This window comes from Aphelocoma coerulescens, chromosome 2 (genome assembly GCF_041296385.1).
Source record: "Aphelocoma coerulescens isolate FSJ_1873_10779 chromosome 2, UR_Acoe_1.0, whole genome shotgun sequence".
Taxonomy (NCBI): Eukaryota; Metazoa; Chordata; class Aves; order Passeriformes; family Corvidae; genus Aphelocoma; species Aphelocoma coerulescens.
The window spans coordinates 74,335,366-74,356,174 of record NC_091015.1 but is presented as its reverse complement, the minus strand read 5'-3'; the positions used below and the strand labels follow the sequence as shown (position 1 = coordinate 74,356,174).

General features: G+C 42.4%; 2 long non-coding RNA genes across 4 annotated transcripts in view; both read left to right on the top strand.

Annotated features, from left to right (window-relative positions):
- The window catches only part of LOC138106800 (uncharacterized), a 104,481-nt gene that overhangs the window by 31,490 nt on the left and 52,182 nt on the right, over positions 1-20,809 (top strand). The window contains exon 3 of the long non-coding RNA XR_011149118.1: positions 19,086-19,170. This is a non-coding gene — a long non-coding RNA (uncharacterized lncRNA). The remainder of the gene's footprint in view (positions 1-19,085; positions 19,171-20,809) is intronic.
- LOC138106801 (uncharacterized) lies at positions 5,911-11,386 on the top strand. Of its 3 annotated transcripts, none has more exons than XR_011149119.1 (4): positions 5,911-6,129; positions 6,371-6,720; positions 8,334-8,407; positions 9,797-11,386. It is a non-coding gene; the product is annotated as an uncharacterized lncRNA (long non-coding RNA). The 3 variants fall into 3 exon arrangements; XR_011149121.1 differs by lacking the exon at positions 9,797-11,386 and adding an exon at positions 9,544-9,750; XR_011149120.1 differs by lacking the exon at positions 8,334-8,407.

The following is a 20,809-nucleotide window of genomic DNA, read 5'->3' as shown; positions in this document are numbered from 1 at the left end:
TGGATGCAGATACCTGCCAAGCACCTGAGTCCTGATTTGCAGCAACTCGCATTGCACCTCTACAGAGAATCTTCCCACCGTGCCAAATTGGAAAGGATGGATTTGGAGATGGAAATTCAAATGAACTGTTTCAAAGGGTGTGCCAGGCTCCTTTCACTCAGAGCTGTAAGAAGAGAGAAATGTAACTCGAAAGAGGTGAAGGGTAAAGCAGTCCTCATTTTATCTCACCTTTACTCTCTCAGCATGTTAATAATTGGTGGGTCCTGGCAGAAAATATTTTCCTTGACTTGTGGATAGTATCCATAAAATACTCACAGATGTAGCAAGCAGCTGCATTGTGATGCTGTTCTTAGAAAATGATGTAATGCAGCAATAATCACTTCTGAATCATTACTGATTTATGAATTGAGAATGTTTGCAAATTATGGGTAAACTTAGCTAGCTGAAATGAAATGCATGTCAGCTTGGTCAGGTGGTAATTCTGGGACTGTTGGCTGGTGCTCCAGTTAGGGGTTTTGCTCCATTTATATGGCCTTTTTCAGTGGCTTTTCAGAAACAGTTCTATTTTGGTGGGGTGTCATGGAGGGAATGGGGAAGGAAAGGTTAAATGTTGACAGCTCTGGTGTGTTGTGCTGGCAGTATGGGGAGCTGTTGGTGGAAGAATGACTTAACTCCAGGAATCCCTTGTTTTAGACACATTTCAGCTGTTGGAGCTTTTAAAGAATGAGGGAGTACATTAAGAGAGAAAATATGTGGGATCCACAAAACCAGGGTGCTAGCTCTGGAAAGAGTCCTTTCTTCTCTGCATTAATATTTGCTGTGTGGTCTAAGATTCCTCCCCTGTCCCCCATTTCCCCAGGCTTCCATTAATTGCCTGATATATCTGGAAGGCCACGGGCAGCTTGGAGCAGGAAGTTGGTAGGATCCAGTTTTAAATTTGTGCTTTCAGTGAGGAGCTGTTAGTAGATGGACATGTAATTAAAGTAATAATAACATATCTAACATTTACTTCACACATTTTCTTAATCCTCAAAGACCTCAGCTGACTTTGAGATGGAGCACAAGACACTGATAGTGCATAATAATGTCACAGAATGGTTTGAGAGGAGGGGAGGAATATCTGTGGTCCATGCAAACTGCAGGGGAACATAGAAGAATTATAGTTACTTCAATGAGACAGAGTACAGCTTCAGAAAGGAGAAACTGTCCTACTGATAGGCTGAAGAGAGAACTTCTATACTAGACCTGGTCTTTGTAATTGCAGGAAGTTTTTTGCTGTATAGGCCCAAACTGAATCTCTCTAGCCTCGATTTAGCAGATGTGCCTGCTGGGTGTGTTTATAACAAAAAAAAACCAACCAAAAAATTACTTTTTCTTTCTATTTTTAACTAGTCTTATTTGTTTTTAATGAGATGGTTTGGTCCCAAATTATTTTGAGGCTGGGTCACCCTGGTGTATTTTGGGAAGAATGACCTTTTGTCAAGGAGTCTGTGGAAAATATAGAAAATGTCCAGACTCATGCCAGGTTAAAGCAGTCTTATACATCGTGCAGAAATACTGACTGTGATCAACAGGGGTACAGGGAAGCCAACTGATTATGAAGAACAGCTGAAAAAAGAAACTGCAGATGGAAGATAACTGCTTTCCCAGAACATCCATGGTAAAGGTTTTCTGGAAATTACCAGTGGGTGCACAGACATATGCCTTCGTGTAGGATTAGACTGGTTTGCGTGACTGGGTACAGATCCAAGTTTTGAGAAGTGGGGTGTTGCACCCTGGGAGCCCCTTTGCTGATTGGTTTATTACAGAATACTCTGTAGTCTGGGAGGATTAGCTAAAATCAAGAACAAACCATCCTGAAGGAGTTGGCTTTTCTGCATCTGGAATCACGCCATGATCATTTAATATGAGCGAATCAGCCCTATAGTCATGGAGGGAATTTCTTCAAGATCTCTTGTTCCCAGCATAGCTATTGTGCTCAGTTGATGGCCATTAAACCAGAGGCTTATTTCATTTTTATAAGAATTTCCTTGCTTGAGAAAAACAAAAGTTATGAGCCGAGTGCCCTATATTTGCTACTCCCTAAGTGGAATACGGAGATGAAGGAGGGAATTTTGATGATAGCCAACTACTGATTGAGTGAATTGCTTTTAGCAGTGTGGAAAAAAAAAAAGTGTGAGAACACCGTGAGCTATTATTTTACAATTATCCTATTTTTGCCACTGTGGGCCTCTTCAGGGATCAGACTCTGGGTAAAATACCATTTTTCTATTCCTGTAGCTGCTGGATATAAATACACACCCTCCCTCATTCTTTTCCAAAATGTGGCTTTTCCCTTACAGCCAGTCAAGAGGAGTGTGGTAATCTCTGGTGTTGCTTGCACCTTTGTTATATTTTGGGGAGAAATATCACACTTTTTTTACTTCCTCAGTAGGCGAGACTATGCCCTTTATTACTTTATTTAAACTGGCTCTGAGCTTTATAGATGACAGTCCCTCCTTGGCCTTTGAGAGTACATGGTTTTCCACCAACCCTTGCTAGATCTGTTTTGTCAATAGTGTAAAAAGCAGAGGTTGTCTTGTTGTAGAAATGTGACAGAGTCTTAGTGTTACCTTCCACTGAGCAGTGGTCTGCCATTGTTCTGGGCTAACTCTTTGTAAGAAGGGAAAAGATGGTGCTTTGTGACATGATGCCCTTAGTTTTGAAACAAGCCAGAACTCAGTGCCTAGAAGTTAGGCTTTAAAGCAGATAGTAAAGCTGAGCCATCACATAGGTCAAGATTAAGGGGCCTGTGCTCCAAAATGTTGGCGAATTTGTCATCAGAAAAAAAAAAGTTAATTTATATGTCTAAAAATTCAGATAATACATTAAAATTCATCTTCTTGCTCTGCTTTTTTGGCTGTGTTTGAAATCAGAAATACCAAAATACCACAGGGGAGTCTGCTCTCATGTTAATTTCTTGCCAAACCAGGCTTGGAAATACTCAAAATTTCATGAGAAAGGGCTTTCCCTAGGGGGTTCAATCCATTTGTGCAGACATGGGTGGTGCTCAGATGGTTCAAATTGTCTAGATAAGGATCAAATCTTTCAGATGTTTGACTGTCTCCCAAATCTGAACATGTTTGAAGGGTGGATCCTCCATTTGTGGTCTTCCTAAAACTGCATACCAAGTGTTTATCAACACTGTTATATACGTAAAACCCAGTGCTTCTTGTGGCAGAGACAACTAAAAGCAATCTGAACCTTGAAGAGAGTAGAAGAAGTCCCTCCTGGGACTCTGAGGATATGTAACCATCATGGTTGCAGCCACTGTGCTGATTCTTCTACTTGTGCTCGGCTAGTGGCGCATTTGCTTTCAGCTAGACTGACACGGATCTGGAGGCATATGCAATGACTGCTACTTCATGGAGAATTTGAGTCAGGCCAGCACCCATCTGTTGTGGGAACAAATGAAAAGCAAGTACAAAATCTTTTCTCAGTTTGTGTCACGCTCTGTGGTATTTTCTGCCTCCAACTGATCCTGAGAACACGTGCTTTGCCTCTTTCCTCTAAACACTTCCTTTTCCCAGGTACTGAAATGCTCTTCTATTCCTCCTCTTCTTTCACTGAAACAATTCACAAAACCTAAAATCAGGAAAGAAAAGAAAGAGTCGTAGTGGTTGGCAGGAAATGGAAGCAGCACCATAATGTTTCTAGATGTGTCAAGCATATGTTGTGTTGTGCTGGCATAGAAATGTGCAAATGCAATGCTCAGTTTCTGAGCCTTTCAGATTTTGGGAAAGACTCGAAGTGGAAATGAATGGTTCTGTGATTTGTGAACCTGAGTCTTCTGTTAGGACCTGATTCTTGTAGAAGATTTCCATGCAAGCCCCACTAAAAGGAGTCATCCATGTCTACTCCCTGGCATAAAGCTCAAAGCTGCTGTAAACACAGTCTCCACAAATTCCTGCCAGTCCACTTGCATTTTCAGAGTACATCATGGAGGGGAAACAGGTTGGTCTCCTTTAAATCAGGGTTTATCAGGACATTCATAGTGCCACCAACAATTAAAATGAGGATCTTCCCACAAGTTCATCTGCTACTTTTAGATGTTGTATGGCTTTAATGACTGCTCACCTTTAGGGAAACAACCAGGTGTTGATACTCCTTCCAAGCTGGTGTGTTATTTCCACTGTGTCTGTGCAGCATGGGGTTTCTCCAGCTGCAGGAGTGCCCCTGTCTTTTACAGAAACTTGTTCACCACAGTCCTCACCAAACCACATCAACATCAGAAGAGATTTAGCCAATGAGGTAAGGCCAGTCACTTTTGCTGTGCAGACTCAGTCATCTGAAGTCAAGGAGCCCATGAGAACAGACAGGTGGGTCAGAGCTTCTATCCCTTGTTTCCAAAATCTTGGTCATAAAGCCCATCAATTTCTTGAAGTGGAAGCTTGATAAAATTGCCTCAAGCATAAGAATGGAATTGAAGCTTTCTAGCATACACTGTCTCTCTTGCAGACCTTTAGCTCATTGATCTGACTTACTGGGCAAACCAGAGAGCAAATCCCCCAAGAGTGAGCCCCTTCACTCTCAGGATCACACTTCTGTTTCACTTTGCCTTCTTTGCACTTTAATTTTGTATTTGGTTATGCACTCTGATTTGAGGGTAACACTTCAATCAAAAGATAAAAGAGGTGCTTGCCTAGGTTTTATTAATGTCAGTAGAATTTAAGCATATGTTTTGCCAGCTGGGGAAAGAATGAAACATGTTTGATTGAGACCTTTTAGTAAGAACTGAAGGGGGGAAAAAAAGCTGGAAAAAAATTATTTTTCCATGCTTCTGATTATCGTCAATAGTCACGCACACATTAGAAATAAACAATTGAGCAGTTATGATTTTCTTTTGGTTGCTGTTTTAAAGATAGCGCTAGCACTTCTGCTTATCCTTCTTGGTGGAAGATAAAATATTTAAATTTGAAGTAATTTTATAAAGCAGCTTCATCAGAGCTTATTTGTTTATTACAGTGTTCATGATTGTTGTGTAAATAAGATGAGGAAGCTATTTTTGGCTTCTGCCTGCTTGTCCTCAGAAGGAGTCTCAAGATGTGTACACCAAGATGGTGACTGAGTGCAGCTGGAGCACCTGATAAGTCTCATTTGATGTGAGCTGTTTGAGAGGATAATTACCAGGAAGGGGGTCAAAGACGAGGCCTCTCACAGTGATGGGCCAAAGAGGGCTCTGCTGATTGCAGCAGCCAGCTCTGCCATAAAGTGATGAAAACTGCTGCGTCCTTTTCGCTTGCATTGATCACTGAGGTGCTCCTCTGGCAGCCTTTCTATGGCTTCTGCCTGTGCTTTTTCCCTTCCTTTATTTTTCTATAGCCTAGAAAGGAGAAGGTGCTCTAAGGCAGGCTCTTTGCTCTTAATCAAGACACATAGGATAGATAGATAGATAGATAGATAGATAGATAGATAGATAGATAGATAGATAGATAGATAGATAGATTTTTTTTTTTTTTTTAAACCCCAAGATAACTGGTGCATATGACCTGTCCTGTGATACAGGGACAACAAAGCTCTCTGGTTTTACCCTGAGGTCAATGCTGCCTGTCTGCAGCTGACTTAAATGAACTGATTGCACTGAAAACAAAGCAAAAAGAGTCTTGTGGTTGTGGGGTTACAAATGCAGTCAGGTGGGAGCCCTCTGGTAGGGCCAATGTGGATGTTGGTGAAGGCCTCAGTTTGCCTTTCTGCTTTCCGTGTTCAGATCAGGTTAACTCCAAGTGTATTGCTTACCTTGAGACAACAAAAATGCATACACCTGTTTTCTAGCAATGAAGGAAATACCTAACTGCAAACAGGTGAGCTGCAGTAGAAGAGTTGCTAGATAGAGGGTGCAGGAGCAGGTAAGTTTGAGGTGGGCTTGTTCTCTACTTTGTTTAGGTTATCAATTATTTAAGTGCATAGTAAGAAGACAGAATGGAAGAAAAATGACTTCTGAGGGTTATATTGTACTTGTATCAGTCCTGAGTGAAACATCTCCATGACAATTTTGTTAGCTGTAGTTCTTAACTTTATGCTCCAAGCTGAATGCGATCACAGCTTTTTAGGTCCCTCAGAGTGGCTGTGAAGTCGTATTGTTTGCTGAAGGTGTGCTTGCAGTAGGGGAGGCTGGAAGGGAGGGGTGGGCCATAGTTGATGCTTGTAAGCAAAGTCAGCTATGGATATGGTACTGATTTTGTTGAACTAGAGCTGTCAATGCAGAGCACTTGAGATGTGTGACGTCCTGTGGTTCTGGGTTAACAAATGTAACCAGGTGGGAGCTGTCTGCTAGAGACACTGCCTATGCATGTTGCTAAAGGCTTTGACTTTCATCTTTCATTTCCTGCAGTCAATGTTGGGTGCCTGTTCCAGCTGAAGCTTGAAATAAATGCACCAGGTTTATTTTCCTGCCTCCAAGGATGTGGGCAGACTATTTTATTAACGATATGAATGTCACATGCTGCATGTGCATGGCTGACTGATGTAGGCAGTAGAAGCCCAAAAGAAAGGGAGACTGAAAACGCATCGCTTCCTCTTACTGTCCAAACGCTTTCTTTTTGACACTTGAAACACTCCAGAACAGTTAAGGGAGCAGAGCCCTTCTGTGTGAGAGAAGGTTTACGTGAGCACAGAGCTGTGGAAAAGACAGGCCTTTCCTCTAAAGGCAGAAGATCTGCTGCTGAGAGAAACCAGTAAGTGGTAAGGAAAGATTTTTGGGTTGATCTGTGAAGATACTAAGCTAGTCGTTGCATATCTTGTTCTCCTTCTGTCTGTTTTTTCAAGTTTACCCTTTTTGGTGATAGTAGAAACACTTAGAAGGGAAGGGAAAGCATCAATTATTTTCACTTTATTACCTTCAATATTATTTTATCCATATCTTTCCTGTCTCCATTTAAAGCAGTTAACTTTCCAATAATAAGTAAATTTTTTAGATCTCATAGGGGCTACAGTATGTATTGTTATTTCATTTTCCCTGCATTCATGGGAGCAAATAGCTGCAAATATCCACAAACATTCATGATTAATCTTTATTTTGAAGATGAAGCACTGTTGCCAAAGTTGATTAAATATTAAATAATCCTATATTTTTTGCAGTATTTTAAAAATATTTTACAGAAAATTCAAGGCCTCTGTACCCAAAATGCTCTTCTGTGTGCTGTGTTTTCAGTACTAGCTTCACAGTGTTTGTCCTAAGGTGATTCAGGGATTTGGTGAGCCAGGATTCCTCTGGGCTTTACCAAGGGAAGGGACCAGATACTGCAATCTCTGTTTTCTGAGGCATGAACAGTTAGTCAAATACATAAATAAGTGTTGGGGTGGAGAAAGGAAGACAAACAGACTTCTGTTTTGATTCCATTGGTAGTGATGGATGTATCATTGTAAGCCTCCTGTTAACCTGGCTGAAGGTTTGGCAGGGCTTCCCAGCTTACCTGTTGAAGGAAGGTGATAATAACAATGGGAAAGGCAGATCATGGAAAGTATTGTAATATGTGTATTCATCCAGCCTTTAAGCCTTTATTTCCTATCTTAAGTACCTGAATTGAAGGATAAAAGAAATTAGAAATCTTAAATAATCTGTGAACAAAATATGGTTGGTGAGGATCAAAGGGGAATCATAATTGAGGCAAAACTGTAGATACAAAAACTTTCAAGTGAAATGCTAAATACAGCTATGTTCCTGTGATCCCTTGTTCATAACAGGATAGCAATCGGTCCCAAATTTCTTCTTGAGAAAAAAAAAATCTTGCATAAAGAATTCATTGATCGGATGAGTGAAGGGAAAGAAAAACAAGCATTCAGGATGTGGGAGTGTGTTCAGTGTCTCTGTCTTATCAGTCTTCCCCTGTAATAATGGAAAGAAGTCAGCTTAGGGCCTTTGGCTTGTGATGGGGTGTAAGAGCAAATTCGTTACTGAGGGATACTATTTCATCCTGGATTTTTCTTCCTGAGGGCCAGCTATGCTCATGAGAGAAGTCGCTGTGATAATCTACCACATCTATTTGCTCTCTGCATGTGGATATCTCCCTCTCCTTTTCAAAACTTCTGGAGACATAAAGAAAAGAGATGTTTTCTATACCAATTCACACCAACTTATTTAAAAGTTAGCTTGATAGAGCTCCTAGGCACTCTGGTCCCATCTTTTAAGTTCAAGGAATGTTTCAAAAAAGCTTTCATAGCTCTAATACCTGAAAGACGCTTTGTTTTTCAAGTGCTCCCTTTATTGAATTCTGAATGGGATGCCCTTCCGTGGCACACAACTGGACTGCTGTTCTTCTGGTCCATATTCAAACCCAGAATTTTTTCTTTCCCAGAGTTTTTCCCCATGACAACCTAGGCTTGGGAAGTTGGCTATGTCTGATGCTGTTTATGCAACTAAAGTCAGCCGGTAAGAGCTCTGTTTTAGGAAATCCTTGGCATGGACTCCAATTTTTTTCCTTTTTATTAAGGGAATTATGTCTGCTGAAGAGCGCTCACTCTCTCCTTGCCTGCTCTGCCGTAACTCCCATGACATGAAGAGCTTGCTCTAAGGAGGAATAAATCCTCCACTCTGCCCTATTCAAACCTAAGGGCTGCCTTTGTGCCACAGCTTTCAGATTCCAAAGGCATTTTTTGGTTAGCAGCTCTGCTGGATGCACAAAGGGTCAGTGCACTAATAGGATACAGCACGGGGAAAGGACTGGGCTTTAAGGGACTCTTTGGAGATTTGATGCCCTGTGTGAAAGAGGTCAGCAATACTGCAGCAACATTTTTAATTTACTTGTGGGGAAAAAAAAAAGAAAAGGGCACCATAAACAGGGGGAAGGACACTGGAAATAAGGGACTCTCTAAATCCTGCTATCCTGATGATCCTTACCCCAAATCCATCCATAGCTGATAGACCTAACCAATGGACTTAAATAGGACTTAACGACATGGAATAAATGTCCTCCTGCCTTTCCCCACCCCCTACCAATGCATAGGAGCTCCTTATTGTACACAATACTTTAGAGATGTTTGGGATGGTCGTATCTTCTTTACAAGGGACATTGGTCTGCACCTGCTCAAGGGCTTGCTCTTTCATGTTGATGCTCTGCATAGCAGAAAAAGAGACAGCCCGTTGCATAGAGTGGTAACAGCAACTATTAGGTAATCATTTATGTTGTCCTAAAGATAACAAAATTGATGACAGGTATGCACAGAGACTGAGCAGCCCCCAAACTTCATGTAGGATTTTGGGAAATCCTCTCTTTGCAAATTGTGTTGTCACAAGGATTGTTCAGCTATGTGAGAGTGTTGCTGATGCCTGGGAATCGGAGAAATGCTGATCATCTGTGTTAGGGTGAATGACACTGGAGCTGTGGGAAACTAAACCAAGCTATTTTGACTCTGGCTTTGTCAATGTGTATATGACTGAAAGCTGTGAGGCACTGGAATCTGTATCCAAACATAACTTGCACATCTGCTGTAAATATCAACAGTGCTTACATGACTTGGTACAGGAAACATATTTGAAATGTTCTTCTCCATTTTCTTTCTTCCCAGCATATCAAGAATCAAAGGGCAATATGGAACATCGTGCTTCAGTGACAGGGAAAGCCTTTGGGGGAATCTGAGTGGATGCTTTGATTTATTTACTAATTTGTTAAGTGAGATTTAGTTTTTGTTAGGGAGTATTTTTTGGAGTTATATGTAGCATTGACTCCACTCCAAAACCACCTCCTTCTAGAACCACAACTGAAGTATTGACCAGCTAACTTCTATCTTAATACCCGCACTGTTGCTCCTGTTGTTGCAGAGTGGGCCGCTCCAGAGAGCAGTTTGCTTCTGCAGGTGGCAAACCAGGTTGCCACTGAAGCTGATAACCCCCTGCACCGGTGAAGGAGAAGGGGCAATGCAGGAGTGGGATGAGCACCAGCATGCCACAAACTTGTCTTGGACTGATTCAGGTCTCCATAGACCTGCAGCCTCAGTCCCATCATTGTGTTGCATTTCAGGAATGCTGTACACCATTGCAGGGCGGGTGGAGGGACCAGATGTTCTGGCTGGGAAGCTGGAGTTAGAATAAAAGGCAACCAAAGCAAATGATAAGCATTGGGAAGCATGTGAGACTGGTTTGCCTCTGGACTTGTGAAAATACAGTCTATAAATACAATGCCTTCATGAGCACTGCACTTCCAACAACAGTGCTGTGACGTTTTCTGAACAAAGGGATAGTGAGGATGTTGTAAAGCTGGCTCTTTTCAACTTTGGAAGCCTTGATAACTCAATGCAAAATCAGATGTAAATGCATTCATTTGTCTCCTGCCCCATTTTCTACCATATCAAATTTATTTACTGACAGTCTCCTATGGTCATGGTAAGACTCTTTCAAAATGTGAGAATGGCTGTGCTGCTTCTAAGCTTTCCAAGTTCTCAGTCCCTCTGGTAATACAGCTATGGTGTTAAGCAAAATTGTATTGTTGTTGCAGCAGTCCTAGAATTCAAAAAGAATGAAGGACTTTTCCTGTCCACGTGCTCCTGTCTCTAAGACATACCCTGCAGTTAACATAAATTATTTTCTTCTGTTCATGTTCTCCAAACCATGCACTTTGCTCTGCCCTACATCCATTGCCTGGTATGAATTTTTGCTCTCTGGCCTCCAGCAATAACTTCCTTGTTCATTGCCACAAAATCTCAGTTTCTATTGTATTTGATAGAGATTCCACCCTGCTTTTTCACCCATGCTCAACAAAATGTAACAGGCATTGTGTTGCCTGCTCTGCAGAAAAACCATGCATGCTTGGCACACTGTCAGCATAGCAAATTCAGCTTCCATCCAGTATTGAGGGTATTGAGCCTGTACCTTGTTTTCTGATGTAAGACGCAAATTTGGTTCAAGAAAGACTGGAGTTGGGCATACATGGTAGTAACTGCACTGGGAAAGGTCCAGTTAGAGATCAGCTCAGCAAAAACAGACTGTAAAAAGTATCTGACTTGGAGGGGAGCAGAAAATGCAGCCCTTTGTGAACAGGGGCTCCTTAAACCTCCATGAAGATGGCTACAGCTGGAAAATCATATGTTTCTCTTACAATAAACTGTCTTGTGCAAGTGTTTTCAGGCACTTTGCGCTCTCCTTCTGTGGGCTTGGAATACACTCATGAGCTCTGCTTGGCTCCTTTGGTTTGGCTTTGCCTTGAAGCCTAGTGCCTTTGTGGATGGGCTCAGACTGTCTGCTTTGGGGTTCAGATTCTTGAAGGCAATGAAGTGCTGGGTGCATGGCCTACTTGCTGGTGGTGCTAAAATCAGCTCTGACTCATGCTAATCACGCAGACTTTCTTAATCCATCCCTTCCCAGTCTTTCTTGCGTGTTCTGCTGAGCTGTGAGTTAACAATAGTGACATTTAAAGTTCTAGCATCTGAGTGAATCATCTTGAGATGAAGACGGAAGGTCACAGCTCACGGAGCTTTGGTTTCTGTGTGCATCCCTGACGCAGCTGGATGTGCTGATACATGCAATACCAACACTGTGCACCATCACTAGCACCAGAACCACAAATTTGTGGGATTTCTGGCACCACAGGGCTCAGCACTGCCATGGTTTCACCTCCTTAAATCATGTGCCTCCCTCCTTTCTCCTGTATGCCAGGAAGGTGTTGCCCTTGTTCTGGTGGGGAAGAACTGGGAGGGCTAATGGCTGGCTGATCTCCCTGCTGAGTGGAGGTGATCCACTCAGAACTCAGGAAGGCTGCTGATCCTGGAAGGGTGAGTTGGCTGGTAGGGTACTGTACCTTTCCGGGACGTCAGTCCCAGCAATACCTCCTGTTGCTGCTCTGCAGTGAGATGAAGTCCAATGGAAACAGATTATGCCTCACTGCCAGGTGAGGTCCCAGGGGAGTCTTTCAGGGAAAGTGCTTCTCCCTGCAGCAGTCATCTTCATTTGCTGTATAATATTCTTGGCTTTTTCTGATGATGGCAGGCATCAGTCCCTCTTCTGGGGAGCCATAGTGGCAAGAGATTGCTGGAATTTTATTCTGTTTCAGTTTTTCAGTGGTGAGGCAGCCAGTGGAAGATGTCCTGAAGAAAGCGACCACTAGATGTAGGAAAAGGAAGAAGAGTCCATGGTTAGAAGAGTCCACTAAACCACTAGTTTAAGTATAGCAAGCCCACAGTAGTCTTGTGGTAGGTTATGAGAGGAGATTCTAAAGGTGTTTTTGAGGACTGCCTCCATCTCAGCTTTCTAGTGTGGAGGGTTTTTTTGGGTTTTCCTTGTGTTTTATGGTTGGTTGGGTTTGGGATTTTTTTTTTTTACTTTTTAAGGATCCAGTAGTTGAGATAGCTGGCCAGTCCAGGCAATATTTTTCCATTAAGACACTGTCACAATTAAGACTGAGAGCCAATTCTGTAAAACTGTACAGGGAGAAGGGAATGGAAGGGATCACTCAGTGGTAGATATATATCCTTGAGGGGCCTTTGGACAACTTCGGTCATTCTAGCACATTCTGTAGTTGAAATACAGGTGTGGGGTCTGCATTGTGTGCCTGAAATTTGTGTGACTGAAATTTGTGGAGATGCTCTACATGTTCAGAGGGGGAAAGGGAAAAAAATCCCACCCAAATGCACTGGTAATTAAGGTTTGCTCTTTAAATATCTTATGTTTATGTTAGAACTGTTACCACTAAGCAAGCAACATGTTTTGTCTACAGACTGACCAGTGCACCAAGTTTAGTATTAGCTGCCTTTCATTCCTTTTAGATAATCTGTTACTGCTATTAATAGAAACTTATGCAAGCTCCCCAGTGTCCAAAATTGCCTGGACATAACAAGAGGTTTTGCCTTTGTGTGTGGAGCTTTTTGGCTGTGTATTTTTGGCCATCATGTTGGAAACAGCAGAGCAGAGTCCCTTGCAGAGGTTAAAGACTTGTTCTGTTGGATGGAACTTTTGGAAAGCTCCAAGGGGAGAGCCCTCTCTTTTTAGGTCTTCCTGAAACAGGACACTGATGAGATCCCTGCTATCCCCAAACCTTGCCTGATCCCCTAGCTTGCTCCTGATTGCTGCCTCATCAGTCTGCCAGCTTCGTAGCTGCCCTTGCCCCACTCCCGTCCATATGACCTTGGTTAGCTGAAGCATTTCTAACCGTGGTGTTTCTCAACCTGGCCTGTATGAACACAGCTGGCCGAGAGGGTGATTGCCTGTGAAGCTGCTCTGTCAGATATGAGGCAGGGTAAATTTTGATGGGGAGGTGGTGACAAGCTAGGGGAGAGCCTGGGGGGAGGGGCATCACAACTCACTTTTCAGCCTGCATCAGCTGCAGCCAGCACAGCATGTCTAACTGCAGCCAGAGCAGTTTGGCAATGCTTACAAACTCTGCTAGTGAAGCTGACCACTAACGGAGCTTATAAAGTCAGTCAGATTTTTGGCAAGCTTTTAGACCACTGTGTTCCTGATGGAGCTTTTTAAGGTCTCCTAAAAAAGTATCCAGCATTATCAGAAAGAGCCCTGTTCTCTAGAGTTGGGCCAGGACCCATGAATGAAACAAAGCTGACAGCACTGAACTGCAACAGCTTAGTGGGAAGGAGGGGGAAATACACACATACACACACACAAAGCAGGACTTCAAAAAATAGAATGCATTTTTCTGTTTTGAAGCCTCACATCACAGAAGCGATGTTTCCTGCCTACCTCAATGTACTTCTGCTAACATGTTCTATGCAGAAACCTTCAAAAGGAAAGCATGTTTTTTTCTGATGAAGTTGTACACCAGGGTTGTCTTTTTATTTTTGAAACATTTATGAACTCAAGAGGGACGAGTCCCTTAGAAGTTTTCATTCCTGAGAATTTACATTTGTTGAGATATGGAAACAATAACCACAAGAAGATCCAAGTGGTAAAATACAGAGGAGAACCCATGTGTCATGGTCCCAAGCCTCTAGGATAATCACAGCAATAGTTTTATATGACAAGGCTGTATTATAGAGGGAAAACTGATCTTTTGAGCATTTTCCCTTATTTGACGGGTCCAGTCCATTGCATATGATACATGTGTGGTGCCCACTGACAAACCGAGAAGCTGTTTTGCTGACCTGTTGTGCAAAGGAAAACAGGAGTTCTCGGCACGGCTGCGTGCAGCCTGTCTGCAGGGAAATGGCATTAAAGGGGCTGGAATAAATCAGTTCCAGCGCAGGCTCACTTGGGATAACTAACAGGGAAGCAGTTGAATGCCAATGCATGTTTTCATGGGTACAGAAATCTGTAAACTGAGCACAGCCTGTGAAGGAGCAATATAACTTCTCTTGGTGCATAGGAAATTGTGAGAAATAAGCAGATAAGAGAAAACACTAACCAGTGGGGTAAAGCCACTGGTTAGTGGGGTGAAAGAAAGGTCTATGTGTGTCTCCTATCTTTTGGTGTTAGCACAGAGCATTTACTGGCAGTCTGTCATTGGAGTTTAAATGGGATTTAAGTGCTGGTTGATTGCTTGAGTGAAAACATTTTGCCTTTTTTTTTTTTTTTGGCAGCTACAAAAAATCTTGAAGCCAAAAACCTTGAAGGATTGCTCAGTATTCAAGAACTTTATTTGTGCATGTGTGTTTCCCCCCACCTCCCCCCTGCCCCCCCACCCCAGTCTGTTTATGTGAAATACTGGCAGAAAAGAATAAATAGAGAGAAATATATATCTATTCTTTTTATTAATTCTTGGCAGGCTGCTTACAGAATAGAGCACTTTTGAGGTGAATTTAGATGAGCATGTATATATGAACAGTATCTCAAAAAAATTCTGGAAGTCTTCGGATTTTGTAAGAGAATGTAAACTTTTTTTGTGCCTTTGTCTCTCTCATTGTTTACATTCATTGCAAAGCCTATTTTCCTTTCTTTATTTAAGTCCTACCTGAAGGAAATCTGTGCCTTCATTTTGATGCCATTAACTGCCACTTTTTCCATTTTAGCAATTTTTATAATTGCCTTACATTTCTCAATATATTATCCAGGGCAAGATACGACTTTCTTCTGGACTTGGAGAGTAAAACTGCCAAAGTGCAAAAATTGCCAATTGCGAAAAGTGCTCAAACAGCAGTGATTACTCACTGTGCTTATGGCGAAAATTTTGTTTTTGTTTAAGGCCCTGTGTGCAGAGTTTTATTGCAGACATGAGAGTGATGGCCATATGTACTTGCAAAGAATGAGGAAAGGTCGGTGACCTACAAGCCAGGAAAAAACTCCATCAAGGGGAAGAGCAGCAAAGAACATCTAATTGCAAGTACATCCTAAATACCCCTCCATTTTGCTGCTGTGATAAAACCCTCTAGTTTCAGCAGGCTTTTTGGTCATCTTTGACTCTCAGGCATTATTAGTGTAAAATAATTAATGACTTGTCCCAGATTCAGAAAGTGGGTTTAGTAGGACTTCCAAAGTGCTCTTTTTCTTCCTCCCAGTATGAAGCCCAGTCCCTGTAGGCTGGGAGACAGCTTGCCCCAAGCAAGGCACGGTGCCACCAGTGAGAAATAGCATTTCCCAGTACAGGGAGGGTGCGGTCTGGCATGGGAAGGTACCTCTGGCCAGTGCCTGTGCAGGGCAGTGCTCTCCTGCATGAAAAGGTCACAGCTGTCCTCCAATCATCTTACCTGAAGTACCACGGCCTCCCACTGCTGTGCAAGGCCATGGCTTCAGCACTGACTTGAGAGAATAGGGCGTGTCTGCCCCAAAGATGGGATGACAGAGCTGGAGAAGGCCAGGGGCTGCTTCCAAATAGTGATGCCTCAGGCCCTGCTAGCCCTGCATGGGGCTAGTGAAGAGCCAAGGGCAGCACCACACTCATGCTGGTCGAGCAGGATGCAGCATTGTCTTCAGGTGCTGTGGCAGGCAGGAACTTAAATTTGGTCCCTTTCCATCAGGAAAAGAGTTTTATTATATATTACAGATATATATATATTATATATATATATATATATATATATATATATATATATATATATATATATATATATATATATATATATATTACAGATGGGCTAATTTTCAGTATGCAGTATTTAGGGAGTTTAGTCCAGGCCCAACAGTAGCGGGTGCTTGTGGCAGACCTCACAAAGTTCTCTTGGAATTTCAGTATTTCTACTGACTTCTGTGTAAAATATGCTTAGCAAATAGAGGTGGCTAAAAAATAATAATAAACATTCTCTTCTCCAGCCCCAGTAAAATCATTAAACTGGAGTTTTGAGTTCCAAATCCCTGCTCTGATCTTTGCTATTTTTCTGATGTGCAGACATCTTCCATCTAAAAATAGTAAGTCTCATTGTGTGGGAGGTGTATTTAAGCAGTGTTCTTTAGAATATAAATATTATTATTGCTTAAACTAACCCTGCTGCAGAGAAGTTCACAAACTTGTGCTAGATGGCTGCCTGCTGTCTATAGGAAATGTCAAATGCTTTCAAACATGGTCTTTCTGGGGACATTTCTGCAATGGGACACAGGGTTGTGGCTCAGGTTTCTGTAGGAGGCTGTATGACACCTTGATGCCTGTGAATTACAGGGGTCTTCAAGAACTCTGCGCCTTACAGGCTCAAGCCATTACAATATTGAGTTAATAATTAGGTTTTAAATACCACTGTAACTTTCATTTGTGATAGAGATAATTTGCAATCATATGCTGCTTTGGATAGGATGGAGCTTAAATTGAATCTAAAATGAGGAACATCACTCAAAACAGACTGAAGGAGCTAATTATTTTAATAAAAATACAGCTGTGCTTGCCGTTTTAATAACCTTAACAGATCAAGGCGTATATGCATGGGGAGGCCTTTAACTAGAACTTGTATTACCATGAGACTGTAGCCTTTGATGTGTTATTTCTAGTTTATCAAATGCCTTGGTACTGCTGCTCAGTTTATTTAATGCCTTGTTTGCTGGCGCTTGATTAGGAAGTCAGTAATTAATAAACGGGTGGTAAAATTAAGTTCAGAGTTAAGAGAATGCGTTTGACGAGGTGGCGTACAAGTACCAGGGCTCTGCAGAACCTTGTATGGTTGTTCCCTGTTCAGCTGCCCTGCTAAAGCACGGGGGCCAATTTGGGTAGTTCACACCAAATCTGCATCCTCGAATACCCACTATTTTACTGGGTACTCTGGGATGGGATCATCTAAGGTGGTCCAGGCTCTGAGGCAGAGGAGGGAACTGGAGGTGGGTTTCCTGCCTCCTGGGAGATTGCTTGAGTCACTGGACTGTGGGATGAGAGGCACGATATCATTCCAGTGTCTCTGACGTGTTTTCCACCCCTCTTTATCGTCATAAATAAGGCTGGGGGTGTGTGGGGTGGGGAACCTAGCAGGAGCTCTTCTTCAAGTGGAGGAGCTCACAAGTGAGCTGAAACCGCAGCTTTCAGATCACTTTAGTAGCATCAAAAATTTAAAGGAGTGCGCCTGGTACTGGTGAAGCGTGCAAGGGCCCAGGGTGCAGCGTAGCACCGTGACTGATGTGCATGTGCATACCTCGCATCCACACGGTGCCGTGTTAGCAACAGAGCTGCCTTGCTGCTGGGTGTGTTTTTGTTAACTGTGCCAACGCTCTTGGGACCGAAATGATACAGACTGAAATCAGCTCAGGAATCACAGCTCGTCCTTTGAAATATGAATAAGCTCTCCAGAGAGAGATCCTCCTATGAGGAAAAGATAGACAAGACCAGCTTGCCTTCTGTCTTTTTGCAGTATTTCTGTAAAATGTGACCCCCCCCCCCCCCCTTATTTAGTGAACTGCACTAAATAGAGCAAAACCCAGGCCCAAGCTGCAAACCCAGAATGTGCAAGGTATTTCCGTACTCTGAAAAATTTTGGCTGCTTCTCAAATTCTGCATCTCATATTTGCCTTTGTGGCACCTTTTTCCAGACAAGGTCAGGGCGTAAAAGTTGAGCTGTGCTTGAAGAAGTTGAACAAGTTATGTAGAGCTCCCAGGTTTGAAGAAAAGTCATGAGATGGAAGTTTCTCACTAGATTTCAAGTGTTTCTGACATCTGCCAGTCCTGGAAAAGCAGTGTTAGCCTTGCTTGCAGTATTCCATCATCTGTGATTCCAGAGGCTAATAAAGATTGGATTTTAATGGATCCAGAATACCGCATAAGAGGCAGTAAGGGACTGCAGATTTTGTAAAAGGCCCTGGCCCTTGAGGGTGTTTCAGTATGACTCCCAAGCCATAAAACTGGGCTAACAGGATTAGAAACACCTAATACAGCTCCAGTGCCCCTCCAAGCCATTTTACTGTTCTGTGTATCCACCTCTTGCTTGGGCTAATAGTTCCATGCATGAACTGGGAAACTACCTGACCTGCACAGAGATCAGCTTTTGCAATGACTGCAGGCCTGTTGGAAGAGCACAGATTTTGAGGGTGCTGCTTTGTCACCTGCATGAAAATGTCTGTCCATGGTGGGTGGTGGAAAGACTTCACTCTTGTAGTGCTGAAACTGGGCATCAAGGATTGCAGCTCCCTTAAGGACATGCTTGGCACTACTGAGGGATTTTGCACACTTGGAGTTGTGAAAGTTGGCTGAGATTTCTAATTTGTGCAGCAGTGGAGATTTTAAATAATGAGGAAAGGATGGTCTTCCTTCCTTTGGGGTTAAGGTAAATACAACTTTAACACTTGGAAAAATCTATGAGAGCAATTAAGTTTCCCTGATGCATCTATCCCAGTAATTGATGTGACACCCTGCACTAATGGATAAACGGATTGTCTTTGTATTTCTGCAAAGAGAACGTGTCACATATTGAATAGCGACATTGATATTCTTATCAGATGTAAGAATTAATGCTTCTTTTGGGTAAACGGAGTAGTTTGACCTCTGAGAGCTATTATCTTCCAGGTTTGCAGGTAACTTGTCACACCATCTTTCTTTGCTGTATTTGTTTTGAAAGTTTCACTGTAAACATGTAAGCTGAAGAGTTACCTTTCTTACATGAAATCCAAAATAGATAGGAAGAAGTATAGATCCTTTAAAAGTGGACTATCAGTGTGGCTGGAAATTTCTCATACCAGCAGTCTGGCTTCATAACTGCATCAGGCTAAAGGCTTCTGATACTCTGTAGAAGGGCCCCCATGTGATCCATCCTCTATGTCTCCACAGATACAGAGGACAACTGCTCTGCTGAGGTCAACATTTAAATGGATGAGCTAAACAAAGTGCAAGAGGAAGAGGGACAGACACAGGGGTAAGTCCCTCAAACTCCCTTTTGCTGGGCCATGTTGCCTTTCTTGTGTCTATTGTTTCTAAATTAAAGGATATCTAATGTTAGCAGTTGTGGTCCCCTCCCAGTAATCACTGTTACAAACATTGCTGGGGTCTTGCAAGGTATTTATGGCTCTCCCGGGAAACACCAAGGAGAATTATAAAGCCACTGTGGAATGGTGTGATAAGAAAAAATTCTGAATACAGCTTGCATTCAGGGGGAAAAAAAAGAGAAATTCAAAAGTAGCACGCTGCTAGTATTGATCTTTTCTTTCATTTAAGCATGAAAAAACACATTGAATAACTTTGGTAAAAAAAATAAGGTTCTTAGTCCTACTCTGAGCCTATGCTGAAAGTTGTGTTTTCTGTTTTCATTTGTTTTTTGTGAGTTAACCTTCAACCAAAACAAAAGTTTCAGCTGGTTGGGTCCTGTATAGATTTACCAGGACAGGACAGTGTCCAGGAAGGTGTAGTTGCTGGTGACTCCTCTAATTTCTCAGACAGCAGGGATCTGTGATGCTGAGAGCAATTCCAGGAGAAGAATTTGTGCCTATCCCCAAAGGCAGTGTGTCAGGTGCTTTGCAGAGAAAGGGAACAAGAGAGAGGTTTACCACTAAGCCACTTTCCAAAGGGATCCTGGATGGTGGTGTGCTTTGCTCCTGCTCTAAGCATAGAGTGGAGAAGGGGGGATGAGTCCAGTGTCACAAGCTCATAGCGTATGCCACACACTGTACCTTTACCTGTGGGTGCAATTGTGCATTCATGCCTAAAAGAATAATATGTAAATATTCATCAAGGTGACTAATAGGGTGAGACAAATCATAGACTGTGTAGAGAACTGCTGTTGCCTCTGGGACTTGCCATTCAAGGGCAGTGCCATCTCCATCTTCCACTTGAATCATTCCACTTTGTGTCTTTTTGAAGAAAATTCTCATGCAGATACAGGATGATGAAAATTATGTTGTTAGACATAGTAGCTAATCATGAAAATATTCCTATCATCCTAATGGGGACTAGGAGGCAGTTCTTGGGATATAGAGTCCTTGTAACGCACTTTAAGCAAGCTATCACTCAGTAAAAATATACCTTTTTGTTTTTTTCCTTTGAAAAAAACCCCAATGTATATATAAAAGCTCAGATTTTATATTGTTTTGCAAGAGGCAAGCTCAAGATCCATGGCACTTCTCATAACAAAAAGGCAGAGAATAACCTGTCTGCCCTGCCCATCAGCTTTTCAATAAAATTGATTCTAGATGTGCAAGGTTGTCTGTGCACTACTGCTAAGCACATAATAGCTGTAGTATGCCAACTCATTATTCTGTAAAGTGCTGTGAAATACCACGATTACGAAAGATGCTACATAAAAACAGCTTCCAGTTTAGTTGGGTGATGGTCAGGTGGCCAGACAGGCTGCTGTAGTACAGCTACATGATCTGAAGTCCAGTGGTTTTGTGGCTACAAACATCCCTTAGACTTGTTTGCACGTGCCAGAAATTACAAGTGCCCCTTCAGGGGTTTTTCGTGCTATCTCCTTTTGATTCCCCTCTTTGTCCTTGTCTTTTGGAGCACTGAAATTTCAGATGGCTCCTGCTCTAGATGCTCAGCTTTATCCACGTACGTGC